We start from the raw sequence: 21,302 nt of genomic DNA, 5'->3' as shown, positions 1-21,302 counted from the left end.
GGTTTTAACCTGGCAACCCTTTCATGCTTATACCTCAGCATGACAAAAAGCATCTCTCAGGCAATAAAGAAGAGAATGCTTTTGTTGCTGGAGAAATCAATGATGAGCACAACTTCAAACATAAAGAGGCCATTAAGAATGTTAATGTTGCTAAGGGTGTGAAAGTGCTCACAAAACAACAATTACAGGCAATTGAAGAGGTAGAAAAACTGTTGTTGATTTGGATAAATGAAAAGTAATTAGCCAGTGATAGCATTTTGGAGGCAGTGATGTATAAAAAATTGTTTAAGGTTAGTAGGGTTAGTTCAATAAATTTAAGAAAAGAAGTGCTTATTTATAGATTAAACAATATCTTAGACATGTACATTAGAAAAGTTAAAACAGGGAATCTTGTGGGTCTGAAATGAATTAATACAATTTACATTATTTCTCATAAGAAAAATGATTCAATTTGTGTTTGTTTTTTTAATCGCTTCTCAAACAGTCTTCTGGAACAAATTAAGTTTGAGAATTGAGATTTCACTGTATCTCATTTCAAATATATATGATTTTATTGAGTTGTCTTTCTGAATTTTCTTGTAGCTCATTGAGTTTCTTCAAAGCAGGTGTTCTAAATTATTTTTAAGATCATAAAATCCTGTGCCGTTGAGCCCAATCATTGGAGAAGTATTTTCTTTTTGTGATGGCATGTTTTCTTGATTTTTCATGTTTTTTGTAGTTTTGCATTGCTGCTTTTGCGTTTGAAACAGCAGACACTTCCTTACATATTTGCTAGTTGCCTTCAAATGGGGTATATTTTGTCTAATGATGTTATTATCTGAGGTTTTATCTGCCTTTGAGGGTACACCTGCTCCACTCTTCTTGCTCCCTCTTGTGGCAGGTTCCTTAAACATTTTTTTATTATTTTATTTTATATTAATATAGATTTTTTATTTTTTTGGCCATGCCTGCTCTTTTTTTATTTTATTGATTATGGTCTCACATAATTGCCCTTATTCTCCCATTCCCATCCCAAACTCCTCCCTAGATATGCGCCCCCCCACCCCGTTATCACATGATCTCACACATCTAGAGGAAATAATGAACAACACAAACAGACTCAGAGAAAGAGAACCAGCTCTCAAACCTCAGAGGGAAAGTAAGGGGGGATAGGGGTAAGGGGAAGAGATCAACCAAAGGACTTGTGTCAAACATTTAAGCCTTCTCGGGGAACGAGTCACCCAGGTTATCTACTGGAATCTTCTCTTTGTTTTCCAGAAGATGGCGCTATAGACTGTGGCCTGTTTTCTGAGCATGCTACCTGTCTACCAGTGCTCTCTGACCACCACACATATTGGCTTGTACAAGGAGTTAGACACAGAGGGGGGAGATTTAGCACTCAGGGTTTTGGGAGATCTACAGGTATGGTACTCCCAGAGGCTCGTGGGTGAACTTCCTGCTGAGCAGTCAACAGGAACCCTTATCTACTTTTCCCCCAATCTCCTCCCTCCCCAGGTCATGGAGTTCTTGCCTCTGGGATCTGGGTGCTTGAGGAGAGAACTGGGTTCCTCCAGCCATGAGGTAACTAGCCCAACCGGGGTAACTTGATACTCACTCACTGCTCGTCTTTCTCCAGAGATTAAGGTTGCCACCTGTACATGTTTCTTTGATGATGGGGTGGGGCTTGAGAAACTCTTTTGCCACCACCTCTGCTGTGACAAAACATGTATTTTTTTGGTTCCAATGTCTTGCTGGAATCTCTAATTCAGATAACTGGACTTAGGCCGTTCTCTCTCCGCTTGTATATGTGCTCATGTCCATGCTCTCCAGGTTTTTTCCTGACTGCAGCCAAAGGGGTCTGGGCAGGTTTCCTGGCTCCCCTGGTTTCACAGCCCTTAACAAGCTCTGTTTGTGTGTTACCAGGTGTACTAGTGGGTAAGATTCCTTCCAGGTTCCTGAGTGCAAAGTCCGGGGTCCCACAACATCCACAAGGGCACTTTTGTTCATGGATAGATGTCTATTTTGATTTTTAAAAGGAGGAATGCTTTAGTCACTACTATTACCTCTGTTGAATCTTGTCATGTAGCCATTGTTATAAAGAGAAGAAGAAGAAGAAGAAGAAGAAGAAGAAGAAGAAGAAGAAGAAGAACCACATGGAATCAATATGCAATAGGAAATAAGGGTGGCTGTGTCTAATCTTTTTTCCCAGTTTTAAAAAGTTATTCAGTACCCAAATGGGTATGCACATCCTATTAGGAAACAATTGTGGTTATTTAAAAATGAAATAAAATTATTATTTGGCTTTTAACTCGTGTAATATTTTTTCCAACATCATGAAGTTATTAGGACATACATACTTATTAAGTTGTTTGGACTTAACCACTTTATAACTAAATCCACTAGATATCTTTGGGCCTATGAGTAATATGAAAAATTTACTAAAATTCTAAGAGCACCATGAAATAAGAATGAGGATTGTGCTGGGAAATAGGTAAGGGTCAAGTTCAGAAGTATTACACATCACTTTCATCCATGTTCCACGGGCCAGTATTTACTAGATAGCTACATATGAGAACAATGAAGGATGGGAAATGTAATCTGTCTAGCTGTGTCCCCAGGAGGGGAAAAAAGGAAAACAATTTGTTTAAAAAATGAGTGATTGTTTATTGCAGAAATAAATAAGCACGGACACAACACTGTCCCACATCCACAGTCAACTTGCACTGAAAATGGCTATAACATATTCTCCAAATAGCTCAGCATCCCCATCATCCCTTCTGATAGCATTTACAAAGCAAAAGAAAATAAAGCATTGCTTCACTCACTGCTCATTAGCTGGGCAGGGCAAGGATTGTCCCCATTATTCAGATTAAGAAATAAATTGCAGACAACTGGATTATTTTAGGTTAGCCAGATAATGAACAAAAGTCAGACCCAAAGTCACATTTTACACCACCTTAGCATTCTTTCTACTACAATCAGCCTCCAGGCCAGTGAGAATCCCCTGGACAGGTTTAGGGCAGGGCATGTGTTCAAAGGCAGGGACATGATCATTTGGCAAAGGGATCAGATAAGCATAAATGGTCACAAGGATTGTCAGCGATCAGCCCCTCTCCACAAATAGAAGATGGTGATGTCCTGAAAGTAACAGTTCTTGGAACATGAGATACCATCATTCAAGGTACGTTCTTTAGCTTCTTCTACACTGGGCAACCTCACAGATGTCTGACCTTACTATCTCTCTAACTTTATGACTTACACAGGCTTTGCACAGTCACCTCTCAACCAAAGTGAGAGTCAGGGACTATCAGGAGAGATAACTGCCACCTGAATGTTATCTAGTATTTTTAATTGCCTTATAATTTTAGCAAATTTGTCTTGAGGAATTTTTTTTTTATTATAAATAAGTTAGAAGTAGTCTTTCTCTTCTTTAAGCGCATTACTATTAATGGCAAGAAAAGAAGCTAGTCAAGAGCAGGGAGAGGTCTTTCCAGGGCTTGGAATCTACTAGTGGTAACTCACAATGATGAATAATTCTTATATAAACTGTAGAAACATTTGTCCAACAGAGACAGCTGTGCAGCCTCTTAAATCCTCTTCTGCCCCAGGAAACAAGAGGTAAGAAGTCACTGAAACTGAAGAACTTTCATTGTATAGTTTTCCTGTTCTGAATGGCAGGCATGAATCATAATTGAACTATTAAAGATAGTTGAAAAGGAATTTTCTTGCATGGCCAATATTTATGTTATTACTAGAGGCCCAGTGCACGAAATTCATGCACAGAGGGTGGGGGCTGTTCCTCAGCCAGTACTGTACCCTCTCCAATCTGGGACCCCTAAGGGAATGTCATCCTAAACTGGCAGTTGGACATCTCTCTCACAATCTGGGACCACTGGCTCCTAATCATTCACCTGCCTACCAGCCTGATCCTGCTAACTACTCTCCCCTGCTATCATGGCTTTGTCTGGAAGGAAGTCCAGTCTAATTAACATATTACCCTTTTATTAGTATAGATATTTCTCTTTCACATTTATTATCTCTTTCAACCTTCAAATGGAAGTCTTTAGAAGCAGAGATTTCATCACAGGGTATAGGTCAGAGGCCAATTGACTTTCTAATATATTCCTCTTTTTTTCAGCAGTCAGCTAAAATATGCCATTTTGGGAGCATATGCTAAGACATGATTTGAGATCAGGCTCTTGGGAAAAAACTAAGTTCCTTCTTGCTTATCAGTGATTTATTGCTGCTTGATCAAGAACTAGCTTGCCTGCAAAGCTATACTTAGGACAGACAAGCCAAATGAGTTTGAGGAAGCTGAAGCTAAAATTGTTGATGAAAACACTAAACACTACATATGAGAAGTTTGTTTTTTTTGGTGTGATGTCTAGGTGTTCATGTAAGTGGCTCAACTAGAACATTTTTACACCTGCCGCTTTCTCTAGTTCAAAATACAAGCACTCTGGGCGGCCATGTGGAGGGCAGAGTAGTGTGGAGCTGTGTAAAATCACGTAGACATTTTCATTCTTGTAAGGTACTTTGCAGGAGCTCAATCCTAAGTACTTATTTACTCCACTAGAAATATTCCTACAGGGCCAAGAAAAAAGCATGGTCCTTGTCTCTAAATGTGAAAAAAGAAAAATCCTAGTTTTCAGTGACTTGCTTAAACTCATGTAGGTAGGAAGAGATAGCAACAAACTAAACAACAGAATTTTCAAGGCCTAAAGGTAACTTCTCAAAGCATTTGAGTTTTTTTGTTTGTTTGTTTGTTTTTTTTTTTTTATTGCCCCCCTCCCTCCCTCCCACACATCCCCTCCCTCCCCATAGTTTTATGTCCATTGGTTGTACTTATATGCATTTATACAAGTCCTTCGGTTGATCTATTATCTCCCCCTGATATCCCTATCCTCCCCACTGTAATTTGACAGTCTGCCTGTTGCTTTACTTTCTCTATATCTGTCTCTTGGTTCATCAGTTTATAAAGATCTTTATCATCCACCGATGTGTGAGGTCATGTGGTGTTTCTCTTTCGTTGATTGGCTTATTTCACTCAGCATGATGCTCTCCAATTCCATCCAGGTTGCTGCAAATGATGAGAATTCCTTCTTCTTTATGGCAGCATAGTATTCCATTGTGTAGATGTACCATAGTTTTTGGATCCAATCATCTGCTGACGGGCACCTAGGCTGTTTCCAAATTCTGGCTATTGTAGATTGTGCTGCTATGAACATAGGGGTGCATATATCCTTTCTGATTGGTGTTTCTAGTTTCTTGGGATATATTCCTAGAAGTGGGATTACTGGGTCAAATGGGAGTTCCATTTTCAGTTTTTTGAGGAAACTCCACACTGTTCTCCACAGTGGTTGCACCAGTCTGCATTCCCACCAGCAGTGCACGAGGGTTCCTTTTTCTCCGCAACCTCGCCAACACTTGTCGTTTGTTGATTTGTTGATGTTGGCCATTCTGACAGGTGTGAGATGGTACCGCATTGTTGTTTTGATTTGCACCTCTCGGATAATTAGTGACTTTGAGCATGTTTTCATGTGCCTTTTGGCCTTCCTTCTGTCTTCTTTTGAAAATATTCTGTTTAGGTCCATTGCCCATTTTTTAATTGGACCATTCATCTTCCTTTTATTTAGTTGTATAAGCTGTCTGTAAATGTTGGAGATTAAACCTTTATCAGTGGTAATATTTGCAAATATGATCTCCCACACCGTGGGCTTTCTTGTTGTTTTATTGATGGTTTCTTTTGCCATGACTTCATCCCACTTAATTCACTCACAGCATTGCTCAGTAATCAATACTTTTTTATATCTACCATGTCAGATGTGCTGAAAATGCTTGATATGCATTGTATAATTTAATCCTCAGAACACAGAAGGATGGGGTGAAGACAAAGCAATGCTCATTGTAGAAATTGGTTGAAAGAGAGGCAAATATGAGCTGTTTGACTCCAAATATGTACTCCAAACCAGCATAAAGAATTACCAATTAGTCAAGCTGAAAGAGTAAGTTACAATGTCTTTTGTGTTTGTTACATATTGTCTCTAGTAATAAAAATGTTGTAAGTGACTTATGGGAAGTTTAGATTAAAACTGCACTATTAAGTCAACAATCATTCAGGTATAGTCAATACTGGATTATCTCACTGTGTCACAGAATCTATTAAGAGTAACCACAGTTATCATACACCTGACAGACCTTTGGCCTTGGGTCAATGTCTAAACCAGTGGTTCCCAGCGTGGGGCATACACTGAACAAGGGGGCAATTTGATTTTTAAGGGAGGCAATTAGAGAATGAGTTATTAACAGTGAATTTTTTGCCTTTCTTATGGTTCTAGGGGCCTCATATAAAGTATATGACTATATATTGTGACATATTTATGCATTTCAGTTCTCTGTTGTTAGAGATTGGGGGTTATTATATGTTTTGAAACTATTTGCTATCATTTTCATATTATTAGTTTTTTAACAATTTCTTGGTGATTTATTCCTCAGTACTTCAACTGTCCTTTTGTTCTTTTATTTTTCTTTTTCATGGATGCCATGTTCTTTGGAAACTTGTTTAGACCAAGTTAATGACCTTTTAGGTTTCCTCCACATGAATAGGAGTTCACTTTTTGAATAATAAGAATTGTATGTCATGGGGGTAGAGGGCACCAGGATTTTAGAGATGCTGAGGTGAGGCATGTACAAAAAAAAAAAAAAATGCTGGGAAACACTGGTCTAAACAGAGCTGATGTTGCCCTGACCAAGATAACAAGTTTACACATATTTCAGGAAACACTGAAACTTCTTTTATGTTGTTCTGCTGTATTTTTGTACCTCTAACGTGAAGTAAATTGTGCCCTGCTCAACACATAGCTACAAAATAGACACAGCACAATGTTTACATTGATAGTGTTATTACAGGATTTATTTTTCATTATAATAAAAATAAGCTTTAAGTCTAGTGCAGGATACAGAGAAATAAATAGACTTTTCTGTCTAGGACAATACATGCTATGCAAGGGGTAGAATAGAATGTTGCAGAAGCATATAGAAAACATATCTAATAAGCTGGGAAAGAGGAGATGGCAGCATTAGAACACACTTCTTGGGGAAAGTGATTACCAGGTTGTAACCTGATGAGAGAATCGGAGTTACCCAGGTTGCAAAAGACAGAAACATGTTCTAGGATATTGGAACAGCATGGTGGGGGGGGGATCAGAGGTAAAGTACCTAATTAAAGAATATTTAGGAATTAAAAGGCATTCAGTAATTAAAAATATGTCTACAGAAAAGATCTGCATGTGAATGTATATAGCAGCTTTAGTTGGTCCGAAGGTTGTGGATTATTGTTAAGCTGAATGTATATAGCAGCCTCATTCATAATCACCAAAAACTAAAAGGAACCAAGATGTCCTTCAACAGGGAAAGAACAAACACACTGTGGTACATTAACACACTGGTATATCATTTACTAATAAAGAGAAATGAACTATCAAGCCATGAGAAGACATGGAGGAACCTTAAATGCATAACACCAAGTGATAGAAGCCAATCTGAAAAGGCAACATATGATCTAACTATACTGACCTGCTGGAAAAGACAAAACTATGGAGACACCAAAAGGTCCGAGTTTCAAAGGCGCATTGAGAGGGAAGAGCACAGAGGTTTTCAGGTCAGTGAAATTATTCTGTATAATAATTTAATGGTGAATACAGGTCCTTATAAATTTGTCAAAGCCCATAAAATGTACAACAAAAGAGTGAACCCTAATGTAAACTGTGGACTTTTATTAATGGTAATGTATCAATGTTGGCTCATCAATTGTATTAATAAAAATGTACCATACTAATGCAAAAAGTTAATAATAGGGAAAACTTTGTGTTGGGGGTGGTGATTAGGGCTCTCTGCTAAATTTTTCTGTAAACCTAAAACTGTTCTAAAAATTAATTATATTATAAAAATGATCAAGGACCTTAGAGGAAGAATTGAAAATCTTAGTGATTCAAACAAAAAGATAAGGACAGAGAAATCATAAAAAAGAACCAGTCAGAAATTAAGAACACAGTATCTAAAATGAAGAAGCACTATAGGGAATCAACAGCAAGTTAGATGAAGCAGATGATCAAGTCAGTGAAGACAAGATTACAGAAAATACCCAAGCAGAGCAAGAAAAAGAAAAAAAGGAATTTTTAAAAATGAGGAAAGTCTAAGGGACCTCTGAGACAACATCAAAAGTAACAATTACTACATCATAGTGGTACCAGAAGAAGAGAGAGCAAGGGATTGAGAACCTAATAGAAGAAATAATGGCTGAAAACATCCCTAACCTGGTGAAGGAAAAAAACACACAAGTCTAAAAAAGCAGTAGAGAGTATCAACCAGGCCTACACAAAGACACATCATAATTAAAATGGCAAAGATTGAAGATAAAGAGAGAATCTTAAGAGCAGCAAGAGAAAGACAGTAACCTACAAAAAACAAACAAACAAAAACAAAACAAAACAAACAAACAAAAAATGTAAGGCTGTCAGCTGATTTCTCAACAGAAACACTTCAAACCAGAAAAGATTGGCATGAAATATTCAGTGATGAAAAGCAAGGACCTACAACCAAGACTACTTTACACAGCAAAGCTATCATTTAAAATAGAAGGTGAAATAAGAGCTCCTCAGACATCCCCCCCCCAAACACACACACACACACACACACACACAGAAAACAAAGCTAAAGGGAGTTCATTATCACCAAACCAATATTATAAAAAATGCTAAATTATGTTTTTTAAAAAGAAGAAAGGAAAAAATATATCAAGAAACCAATCATTAAAAAAATAAACTGAATAACATTTAAAGGCCTGGAAGGTAAATAGAATTACCAAACAATTACTGAGATCATGGAAGAAATCAAAAGATACTTTTAGATAAGTGAAAATGAATACACACCTGAAAATCTATGGGATGCAGTGAAATGTACTTTCAGTTTTTGTCCATTGAATGTGATGGACAATCAAAATCTATGGGATCCAGTGAAAAGACATGTATTCAAAAAATTATAAGATACTGAGATAGTATCTTAAGATATATAAGATAATTCTGCCGAAACCGGTTTGGCTCAGTGGTAGAGAGTCAGTCTGCGGACTAAAAGGTCCCGGGTTCGATTCCAGTCAAGGGCATGTACCTTGGTTGCGGGCACATCCCCAGTGCAAGAGGAAGCTTGTTGATGTTTCTCTTTCATTGACGTTTCTATCGATAGCTCTATATCTCTTTCCCTTCCTCTCTGTAAAAAAAAAAAAAAAAAAAAAAAAAGATATATAAGATAATTCTTATATAATTATAAGATATTTCTAAAAAAGAAATTCATGTCAATACAAGCCTACCTCAAGAATCAAGAAAAAGCTCAAATAAGCAATCTAATCTTATGCTTAAAAGAACTAGTAAAAGAACAACAAACTAAGCCTTAAATAAGTAGAAAAAAAGAAAGAATAAAGAATATAATAAACGACATAGAAACTAAATGGCAATGCATAAGATCAATGAAACCAAGAGCTGATTCTTTAAAAAGATAAACAAGATTGACAACCCTTTAACCAGACTCATAAAAGAGAGAGAGAGAGAGAGAGAGAGAGAGAAAGAGAGAGAGAGAGAGAGAGAGAGAGAGAGAGAGAACACCCAAATAAATAAAATAAGAAATGAAAGAGGTAAAACTGACATCATAAAAATATAAAGGATTATAAGGAAATATTACAAACAACTATATGCCAATAAATTGATAATATGGACAAATTGGAAACATAGAATCTTCCAAAACTTAATTAGAAAAATTCAGAAAATCTGAATAGACTGATTTTGACTAATAAAACTGAAGTGGTAATAAGAATTAAAAAAAAAAAAAAAAAAAAACTCCAGCAAAAATATGTTCTAAATCAGATGGCTTCACAGGTGAATTTACCAAACATTCAAAGAAGAACTAACACTCATCCTTCTCTATTCCAAAAAATTCAAGAGGTGGGAAGACCCCCAAGCTCAATTTATGAGGCCATTATTATCCTAATTCAAAACCAGATAAAGAAACTACAAAGAAATAAAATTACAGACCAATAACCCTAATGAACATAGATGCCAAAATCCTCAACAAAATATTACAAGTCAGATCCAGCAATACATTAAAAATATTATACATCGAGCCGAAACCGGTTTGAATCAGCGGATAGAGCGTCAGCTTGTGGACTGAAGGGTCCCAGGTTCGATTCCAGTCAAGGGCATGTACCTTGGTTGCGGGCACATCCCCAGTAGGGGGTGTACAAGAGGCAGCTGATCAATGATTCTCTCTCATCGATGTTTCTAACTCTCTATCCCTCTCTCTTCTTCTCTGTAAAAAATCAATAAGATATATTTTTTAAAATAAATAAATAAATAAATAAATAAAAATATTATACATCCAGATCAAGTGGTATTTATCTGAGGGTTTGTACAATATCCACATATCAATGAGTGTGATATACCACATAAACAAAATGAAGGAGAAAAAACAAATGATGCAGAAAAAGCATTACATCTAGCACTCATTTGTGATAAAATCTCTTAGCAAAATGGGTATAGAGGGAACATAGTTCAATATAATAAAGACTATATTTTACAAACCCACAGCCAACATCACATTCAATGGACAAAAACTGAAAGTGTTTCCCTTGAGATCAGGAACAAGACAGGCATGTCCACTTTCATCACTCTCATTCAAAATAATACTGGTAGTCCTAATCAAAGCTATCAGACATAAAAGAAATATAAACTGCATCCAAATTATAAAGCAAGAAGTAACACTGTCATTATTTGCAGGTAATATAATATTGGATGTTAAAAAAAAAACTAAGATTCCACAAAAAAATTACTAAAACCAATAAATGAATACAGTTAAGTAGCAGGACACAAAATTAATAATCAGAAATCGGAGGCAGTTTATACATCAATAATGAAAGAGAAACAGAAAATAATCCCATTTACAACTGCATCCTTGTAAAAGACATGTACTCAAAAAATTATAAGATACTGAAGAAACAAATTGAGGGAGATAGAAATAAGTGAAAGCATACACTGTGCTCATGGATAGAAAGAATTAATAACATTTAAATGTCCAATAGCTTTGGATGGTTTGGCTCGGGGTTGGAGCATCAGCCCATGGACTGAAAGGTCGTGGGTCATGGGTTTGATTACCGGTCAAGGGCACCTACCTCCATTACAGGTTCCCCAGCCCTGGTAGGATTGTTTGCAGGAGGCAACTAATCAATGTTGTCTCACCAATTGATGTCTAGTTCTCCTTCCTCCCTTCCTTCCATTTGTTTCTCCTCCCTTCCTTCCAGTCCCTCTAAGAGTTCGATGAGGGAAAAATACCCTCTGATGAGGATTTTTTTTTTTAATGTCCATATGACCCAAAACAAGTTATAGACTCAGTACTATTTTTAGCAAAATACTAATGGCGTATTTCATAGAATTAAAACAAGTACTATAAAATTTTAATGGAATCACAAAAGACCCCAAATAGCCAAAGCAGTCTCTAGAAAGAAGAACAAAGTTGGAAGAATCATGCTATCTGATATCAGACTATACTACAAGGTCACGTTATCAAAACAGCATGGTACTAACATAGAAACAGGGGGTGGGGGTGTGCATGGGGAGGGATTTGGGGTGGGAATGAGGGGATGAGGACAAATATGTGATATCTTAATCAATAAAGAAATTTAAAACAATATATATATATATATATATATATATATATATATATATATCAATGAAACATAATAGAAAGCGCAGAAAATGAACTCATGTCATTATAGTCAATTAGTATTTAACAAGGGAGGCAAGAGCATACAATGGAGTAAAGACAGTATCTTCAATAATAGTGTTGGAAAAATAGGACAGATATATACAAAAAGAAAAAAGAAACTAGACCACCAACTCACACCATACACTCACACCATTTAAACTCAAAATGGATAAAGACCTAAATGTAAGTTATAAAACCATAAAAATCCTAGAAAAAACCATAAGCATCAAAATCTCAGACATCTCTTGTAGCAATATGTTTACTAATACATCTCCTAGGCTCTAGGACCTAGGGCAAAGGAAACTAAGGAGAAAATAGACAAATGGTATTACATCAAAATAAAAAGCTTCTTCACAGCAAAAGCAACCATCAACAAAGTGAAAAGAGAGGTCACTGCATGGAAAAACATATTTGCCAATGTTATATCTGATAATAGGTTAATTTTCAAAATACATAAGTAACTCATACAACTTAATAAAAGGAGGACAAGCAATCTAATTTAAAAAATGGGCCAAGGACCTATATAGACATTTCTCCAAAGTAGGCATATAGAAGGCCAAAAGAAAGGGCTTCAAGTCACTAATCATGAGTGATGCAAATTAAAACAACAATGAGGTAATACCTCACACCTGTCAGAATGGCTACCATCAACAGATGCCCTTTCAAAGAACAGCTCTGAGTGCAGTGTGGAGGCCTAATTACAAAGAGTAAAGATGAGAGAGAGGGAGGTTAGCTGCTCTTGCTGTCATCAGCGGGTGAGTCCAGTGCCCTACACTATAATCATGGGAAGAACACAGTAAGGTGATGCAATAAAGAGGTTATTTAACCTGGAATAGATTATTTATTGGATGGTTGGATGTAGGAACAGAGAGAGGATTTTGAGCAGATTATAAAAATGCTCGTCAAAAATGATCATAACAATCATGTTTAAGGTATGAGAATCTGGAGAGAAAGGAAAAGTAGACATGTTGTTCAATAGGCTACCTGTCTTCCCTGTCTTAGGACACCTTAGCTGCTATAAGTGGGCCTGTGTTTAAGCTGTGGTCATCATCTAGTAATCATTCTTTTTGCTTTTCCATAAAATTTGAAGTGTTCTGCTAGACATCAACCAAGTATTGAACAGGTCTTATGGCATTTAAAGATAAGAAAAAGTACTTAGAGCTTCCTCAAGGCTTGTACTAGTATTTGGTCTAATGATCCTAGCTTTGAAAACCTGTGGCCATCTGAGAAAATATTAGTATTTACATGTGAGGGAATTGTGGTTATTTATTTATTTTTAATTACCTAAATTGGTCAAAGCCGATTTGGCTCAGTGAATGAGGTGTCCTTCTGTGGACTGAGGGGTCCCAGGTTCGATTCCGGTCAAGGGCATGTACATTGGTTGCGGGCACATCCCCAGTAGGGGGTGTGCAGGAGGCAGCTGGTTGATGTTTCTCTCTCATCGATGTTTCTGGCTCTCTATCCCTCTCCCTTCCTTTCTGTAGATTTCACTGTAAATATAGTGAAATATATTTTTTTTAAATTACCTAAATTGATATCTGTTTAATTGTAAACATATATGCAAAGTAAGAAAAAAGTGGAAAATATGGAAAAACAAAACAAAGAAAATGCAAGTATTCATACATATTATTACTACCCAGAAGTAAGCAGTTGATACTTAGCTTTTCAGAATATTTAAATTTGAGGTCATAATGCACATCTTAGATTTTGTGTGTATGTGTTTTTTAATCTGAACAACTGAATTTTTATGGTAGAAAGAAACTACTGCCACAAAAAGACCCAAAAATATAGTCATTCCATCAATTCCTTCTCTCCAGGAGCAGATGCAGAGGTGGCCTAGTGTCTTAGGCAGCTCTGCTCCTGTGGTTGCCCAAGGACCCAGGTCTATGCCACATCTTGTTCCTAGGCCACTGCTCTAGTCCATGTGGTTGAAGCAGGGCAGCAACATCACATCACATTCTAGCCAAAGGGAAAGAGATACAGAGGAGATGGAAGGCAAGCAGCTTCCATTTTTAAGGATGTGCCCTGTTAGTAGATTACTGCTTTTCTGTCCACTTATCATTTGCTAACATTCAACCAGATGGCTATACTCAGTGATAGGGAGACAGGGAAAAGTTGGTCACCCATTGCTCAGCCATATATCTTGCAAAACCCTACCATGAGAGAGCTAAGGTTGTGCCTATTAGCTTAAAAGTCCCCAGATTCAGGCACCTCCAGGCCTGCTGGAAAAGACTTGATATCACCCAGAAATCTTGAATTTTGAGTTGGTATGGTAATAACTGTATAGTTCTTTAGGCTGTCCCCTTGGTGAAGGAGTATGTTCTGTGTAGATAGGGAGGAACAGATGAATAATTAGGGGACATTAGGGAAATTATGGCAACTGTTCCCAGGATCCATTTTCTCATTTCATTAATAACTAGAGGCCTGATGCATAAAATTCGTGCATGGGGAGGGGGTATCCCTCAGCCCAGCCTGCACCCTCTCCAATCTGGGACCCCTTGAGAGATGTCCAACTGCCCATTTAGTTGGACATTCCTCTTATAATCCAGGACTGCTGGTTCCCAATCGCTCGCCTGCCTGCCTGCCTGTCTGATTGCTCCTAACCGCTTCTGCCTGCCATCCTGACCACCCCCTAACCACTCCTCTGCCAGCCTGAACTATGCCTAACTGCTCCCCTATTAGCCTTATTGCCACTAACTGCCCTCCCCTGCCAGCGTGGTCACCCCTAACTGCCCTCCCCTGCAGGCCTGGTTGCACCCCACGGCCATTCCCTGCAGGCCTGGTTGCCCCCAACTGCCATCCCTTGCAGGCCTAGTTGCCCCCAACTGTCCTCTCCTGCAGGTCTGCCCTCCAACTGCCCTCTCTTGCAGGCCTGGTTCCTCCCAACAGCCCTCCCCTACTGGTCTGATCGCCCACAACTGCCCTCTCCTGCAGGCCATCTTATGGCAGCTATCTTGTGTCCACATGGGATAGCCATCTTTGACCACATGGGGTGGCCATCTTGTGTGTAGGAGTGATGGCCAATTTTCATATTACTCTTTTATTAGATAGGATAAGCTCTGCAGACTGAAAGATCCCAAATTTCATTCCAGTCAAGGGCACAGGCCCAGGTTGCAGGCTCGACCTCCAGTAGGAAGCATGCAGGAGGCAGCTGATCAATAATTCTCTCATCAATGATGTTTGTATCTCTCCCTCCCTCTCCTTTCCTCTCTGAAATTAAAAATATATTAAAAATAAAACTAATAGGCATGTTTTTTTTTCTGGCATCTTCTCTTTACTTACTGTTTAACAGTGGAATCAAACAGGATAACTGCAGTAAAAACTCCCATTTGGAAAAGGGATGAGTAAGAAAGAATCATATGGCCCTTAAGAATGATGAAATCTTACTGGGAAAGGAACTGTAACAAGTCTCTGCCACAGCCAATGAAGAAATTCCTTGGTCTATAGACAGTAGTTCCCTCTGGGAAACAGTCCTTCGTCACTGACCTCTCGGGAACTCTGCCAGTCCATTAACTTCTGTGCCCACAACAAAAGCGAGGGGAGGAGAGCTTGCCTTAATTGGGGGTGCATGACTCTTCTGGGGGTTGCTTTAGGGATCAGAAAATTACAACTTTTGCAGACCAGTTTTGTGGGTTCTTTGATCACATCATTGTTTCAAAATTCTTAGCAGTTTTCTAGACCCTATGCTACCAATCGTTTTCATGAACATGTAAAGATAGCCAAAGACCTTGACTGCATAAATCTTCAATTTATGAACTCTCATGTGTTTTCTCATCTCTGTAGTTTCTCTCTAATTCAAAAGCAACTTTGAGGCCATTTGAAATAACAGGCTTGGGTGAGACAGCAATTCACTTAATTCTATATTTGCCATTGGATTGGCTCCTATGGTTCCATTAACAGCCAGCCCCGGAGGAAGGCACAGAGACACAGAATCATCTCTTTTTGTTTATGATACTGAAGCAGTTCAATTTTTCAGCTCCACGAAGCCTAAATTACTAGAGTGCTAGTCACTATTAGATTGTAGTCATCAGCACAGGGGATCCCTCTCCAAGCCGTATCTCCTTCCATCTCTGCCAGCAATTTCTCACCAAACTTTGTCTTTCTCTTCATTGCTCCCTACTGAAAGCAGCAAGAAGCAGCCAACAGAATCCAAGATTCTGATTTTGTCTGTTTCTCACAGAGGTCCAGGCATGGTGAGCATGTAATCTGCCTTCAAAGTTATTACAGGGACCAGTTTTACCAAATGTTTTGCTATGGTTTGACAAAAGTCACCAGCTTTTCAACCTGAAATATCTGTTTCCTTGCTGCCTATCACACAATTATTAAAAGATCAATTTTAAACACAATTCATTTTAACACAATTGCTAAAAGATCGCATGGTTGTTAAAGTGACACAGTTTATGTTCTTGTTACCCCTGCAGGATATTGTTTCTAGTAGCAATTTATGTGGGATTTTTTTTTCTAATGATCAGACTATTGTTACAAAAGATCCCAAAATACACAATTGCAAAATAGATAGAAATTTTTACCCAAAAATAAGCAGTTAGGGACATGAATGTTTCTGTTTTTAAGATCACCTAGTGATCCAGGTCTCCTCTGTCTAGCTGCTCCTTCACCTGCTGAAATCCTGCTCTAGATACATGGCCTGGGCTTACATACAAGCACCACATCTGCATTTCATATCTGTGAGTGGAGAGAGGTAGAGGTCAAGCAGTTATTTTCTTTTTAAGGATGTGACTCTCAAGCTGCTCACATCATTTCTGTTCACAGAATTATGAGGCCGGTGGGAGACTATGGTCCTTAAGTAGGGCTGGGGATGTATTACTATCTGTAAGATGCCTACATATAATACATGGTACTAGGGGGGCATTAGAGTTCTTCTGTACCCATGAATGATGAGTATTTTCTAATATCCTCAAATGAATTTGCTAGCAAAACTTCTATGGCAATAGAATACTTGGTCACATCTCTCTCTCACCAGACATTATTTTCTATTTAAGCTATTCTATATGATAAGGAGGTAATATGCAAATTGACCCTCATGCCCTCACAAGATGGCTGCCTATGACCAGGTCAGCAAGGACGTTAGTGAGGGATGACCAAACAACTGAACCAGCAGGCTACGTGAGGCAACCAGGCTGGCAGGGGGGTTTGTGAGGAACAACCAAATGACTAAATGGTAGGCTGTGTGGGTGACCAGGCCAGCGGGGGGAGCGGGGGAGTAGTTAGGTGCAACCTAGCCAGCTGGGGGGATGAACTTGGGGGCAATTAGGCTGTCAGGAGGGCAGTGAGGGTGACTAAGCTTGGAGGGAAGGGCCAATAAAGGGTGACCAGGCCAGCAGAGGGGGGCAGTTAGGGGTGACCCAGCTGGCAGGGTTGGGGCAGTAAGGGGTGACCAGGTAAGCAGGGGGGGGTGCAGTTAGGGGCAATCAGACCAGCATGCAGAGGCAGTGAGAGGTGACCAGGCTGGCATGGGGGGACAGTTAGGGATGACCAGCCAGGCAGGCAAGTGAGAGATTAGGATTGTGAGAAGGATGTCCTACTGTCGGCTTAAGCCCAATCCCCTTGTGCAGTCAGACATCACCCAAGGGGGTCCCAGATTGGAGAGGGTGCAGGCTGGGCTGAGAGGAATCCTCCACCCTGCACAAATTTTGTGCACCAGGCCTCTAGTAGTATATAATTCTGTATTTTTTTGTTTATTTATCTTTATTGTTGAAGTATTACAGGTGTTCCTTTTTTCCCATTGACCTCCCTCCACTCTGCACCCACTCACCCCAGGACTTCACCACACTATTTACTGTCTGTGCCCATGGTTCTGCATATAAATTTTTTAGTTAATATCTCCCTACCCACTCCCCTACTCCTGCCTTCCCTCTGAGAATACTCAGTCTGTTCCAGGCTTCTATGTCTCTGGATCTATCTTGTTCATCAGTTTATTTTGTTCATTAAATTCCACAGATGAGTGAGAGCATGTGATACTTGTCTTTCTCTGACTTGCTTATTTCACTTAGCATAGTACTCTGTGCAGGTCCCTCCATACTGTCTCAACAAATAAAAGATTCTTCTTTTTTTACAGCACCATCATATTACATGGTGTAAATGTAACACATCTTTTTTATTCATTCATCTATTGATGGGCACTGGGCTGTTTCCAGATCATCTTTATTTATCAGTGGTTTGAAAGATGTCCTTAGAAATGGAAATGTTATGCATGAACACTTAAAATGATTGACTAATTGCCTTCTAGAAAGATTGCATCCATTTGTAGTTCCAGCTGCAATATATAAATCTGCCTCCTCACATAAATCTCCAATACTTAATTTTTTATATTTTAAAAATACTGAACCAAGGGCATGGAATAGACCAATAAATGTCAGAGTGGAAGGGTGTGGGGGGACTGGATTAAAAAAGGTGAAAGGATTAGCCAAATAGTATGTGATGGCCAGGGCATGGGGGCAGGGGCTAGGTGGAAATAGGCAAAGGGAAGAAAATGGGAGACATCTGTAATAGTGTCAAAAATAGAAATAAATATATTCTTGCCTTTAGAAGTACTTGTACTGTAAGAAATAAAATCATCAACAACAAATATTTACTGACTTCCTATAACAATACTTTCTCTAAAAAACCTAGGTAAATAGAATGATTTTTAAAAGGGCTTTATATATTTTATTTAAATGTTTGGAAAGGCAAGAATCGGGTTAAAGCATCTTAAACAAATTGTGTGTAAAACTCATTTTTTAATTTATAGAATAAATATAATATCATTGGGAAAATTTGAGAGTAAAAAGCAGAAAAATATAAATAAAATTAGTATCATACCTAATTATATCAAAATATAAAATTATGTTTTATCACTTTACTGTATATTTACCTTTTCTTCTTCCTAAGTCAGTGGTGAGCAAACTGCAGCTGGTGAGCCACATGTGGTTCTTTGGCCCCTTGAGTGTGGCTCTTCCACAAAATACCACGTGTGGGAGTGCACATACAGTGCGATTGAAACTTCTTGGCCCATGCACAGAAGTCGGTTTTCAGCTCTCATCTCAAAAGAAATTTCAGTCTTTGTACTGTTAATATTTGGCTCTGTTGACTAATGAGTTTGCCTGTCCTAAGTATTTATATTTACAATTTATATTATTTACAAGCTTGTTTTATTGATGTATCATGTTATATATCATGTTACGTTCTTTTTTCACTTAAAAACGTATTTACATATTTTCCCATCCTATATAATAAAATGTAATATGCAAATGATTGTTACATCATGAAGCATAATGGCTGATCACAAAACAATTAGATCACAGTCAGTTGCGGGGTGGGACACCATGAAGCTACAAGTGGGTGGTGGAGAGCTACTGGAGGGGGCAGGGCAGCAAGCTATGAGAGGGGGCAGGGAGGCAGAGGGAGCTATAGGGGGGCTGGAGGGAGCTGCAGGAGGGCAGCAGCAAGCTACTGGCTATAAGTGGGTGCAGAGAGCTACAGGAGGGGGCAGGGCTGCAAGGTTTAAGGGGGACAAAGGGATGCGGGGGGGGAGGGAGCTACAGAAGGGCAGGGGGTGGAGGGAACTAGAGGATGGCAGGACAGCGGAGGGAGAGCTACTGGAGGGCAGCAACAAGCTGCTGGCGAGCTACTGACACACAGATTCCTGTGCAGGGCTACAAGTAATATTATAAATTCTTCAAAAATATAATTTTTAATGATATATGGCTATAATATAACAGAAGCTATGATTTATTAAACATAAAAATAGCAACCATTGAATAGAATCCTTTGAAAACATTATGAGATCAATAATATTATAACCCTCGCAGTAGAAAACATCATTATTGTACCTAATTCTTCCCCCTTCCCTACAGAATAATGGTTCTCAACCAAGAATCTTTTTTCTCATGCAGGACATTTCACAATATCTGGAGACTTTTTTTTGGGGGGGGGCGAACATTTTCATTGTCACAATTGTTGAGGCACTGCAGACATCTAGTACATAGAGGCCCGGGATGCTGCTAAACACCCAATAAGTCATAGGACAGCTCCCAACAAGAAAGAATAATCTGCCCAAACTAGTGCCAAGGTTGGGAATCCCCGTGTTAAAGTCATAACCTTTATTGTGTGAATTTTGCCACTCCTTGACTTGAGTCCTTGATTTGAGGCATGGTCAAGTGACTTGCTTTAGCCAATAGAATAAGTTAGAAATTACTACGTGACATTCTCTTAGGCATTTTCACACTTCCCTCTTGTGGTTCTATCACACGGCAAAGAAAATGCTCATTTTCACATTAGACCCAAGAGGAGGATGCGAGACGTGAAGCAGGACCACGCAGCAGACACAAAACCTGCAGTGAGAAGCAGCGGTGCCAGCCTCTGCATGCGTGGCCGGAGATAATTTTAAGCCACTGAGTTTTTGGAGCATTTGTTTTTTTGTGGGTTTTTTTTCTTTTGTTTTGTTTTGTTTTGGCAGTAGCTAATTAATAGATTAGATGAGAAAACTAATTTGCTTCAGGTCACAAAATCAATAAGTCAAAGAGCTGGTTTCATTTTAACTTTTTTTAAAGAATGGTTTACTGATTTTTCAAAAGAGAGGACGGGAGAGTGAAAGAGAAACATTTATGCCTAAGCCGGTTTGGCTCAGTGGTAGAGCGTCGGTCTGCGGACTGAAGGGTCCCGGGTTCGATTCCGGTCAAGGGCATGTACATTGGTTGCGGGCACATCCCCGGTGGGGGGTGTGCAGGAGGCAGCTGGTCGATGTTTCTCTCTCATCGACGTTTCTAGCTCTTTATTTCTCTCCCTTCCTCTCTGTAAAAAATCAATAAAATATATTAAAAAAAGAAGAAAGAAAGAAAGAGAGAGAGAGAGAGAGAGAGAGAGAGAGAGAGAGAGAGAGAAACATTTATGAGAAAGATCCACATTGACAGGCTGCCTCCTACACCTCACCCCCACCCCCGCCCTATGGAGCCCACAACACAGACATGTGTCCTTGACCAGGAATCAAACCAGCAACCTCCTGGTGCACTGGATGACGCCCAACCAATTGAGCCACACGGCCTAAACAAACCTTGTTTTCAAACTCAGAACTGCTGACTCTAATATCTTTTGTGTAATCATTCTTCTGTTGGATAACTAAGTTATTTTCTGTATTTTGCAATTTTGGTAAACACCTTTTTACACATACATTTGCCTCCTATTTCTCTAGGATAGTTTCTCTGTCAAAGGATATGGGCCTTTTAAGTAATTTAATGCATTTTGGTTGTATAATTTTTAAAAGAATTATCCAAATAATTATATTAATTTTAAAATTCTAATAATAGTTTTATGTTATATATAGGTATCAAATCATCACGTACATCTTAAGCTATGTTTTGTTACATCTATATACTAGTATATAAAAGCCTACATGACTGGCTGACGACCAGTAGCTGTGATGCATACTGACCCACAGAGGGCAGACACTCAATGCAGGAGCAGAAACCACAGGAATGGATACATGTGACAGACTGATGAATCTCAGAGGGAAGGGAGAG

The sequence above is a fragment of the Pipistrellus hanaki genome (genome assembly GCF_964339955.1).
Source record: "Pipistrellus hanaki genome assembly, chromosome: 3".
Lineage (NCBI taxonomy): Eukaryota > Metazoa > Chordata > Mammalia > Chiroptera > Vespertilionidae > Pipistrellus > Pipistrellus hanaki.
This window is presented reverse-complemented; position numbering follows the sequence as displayed.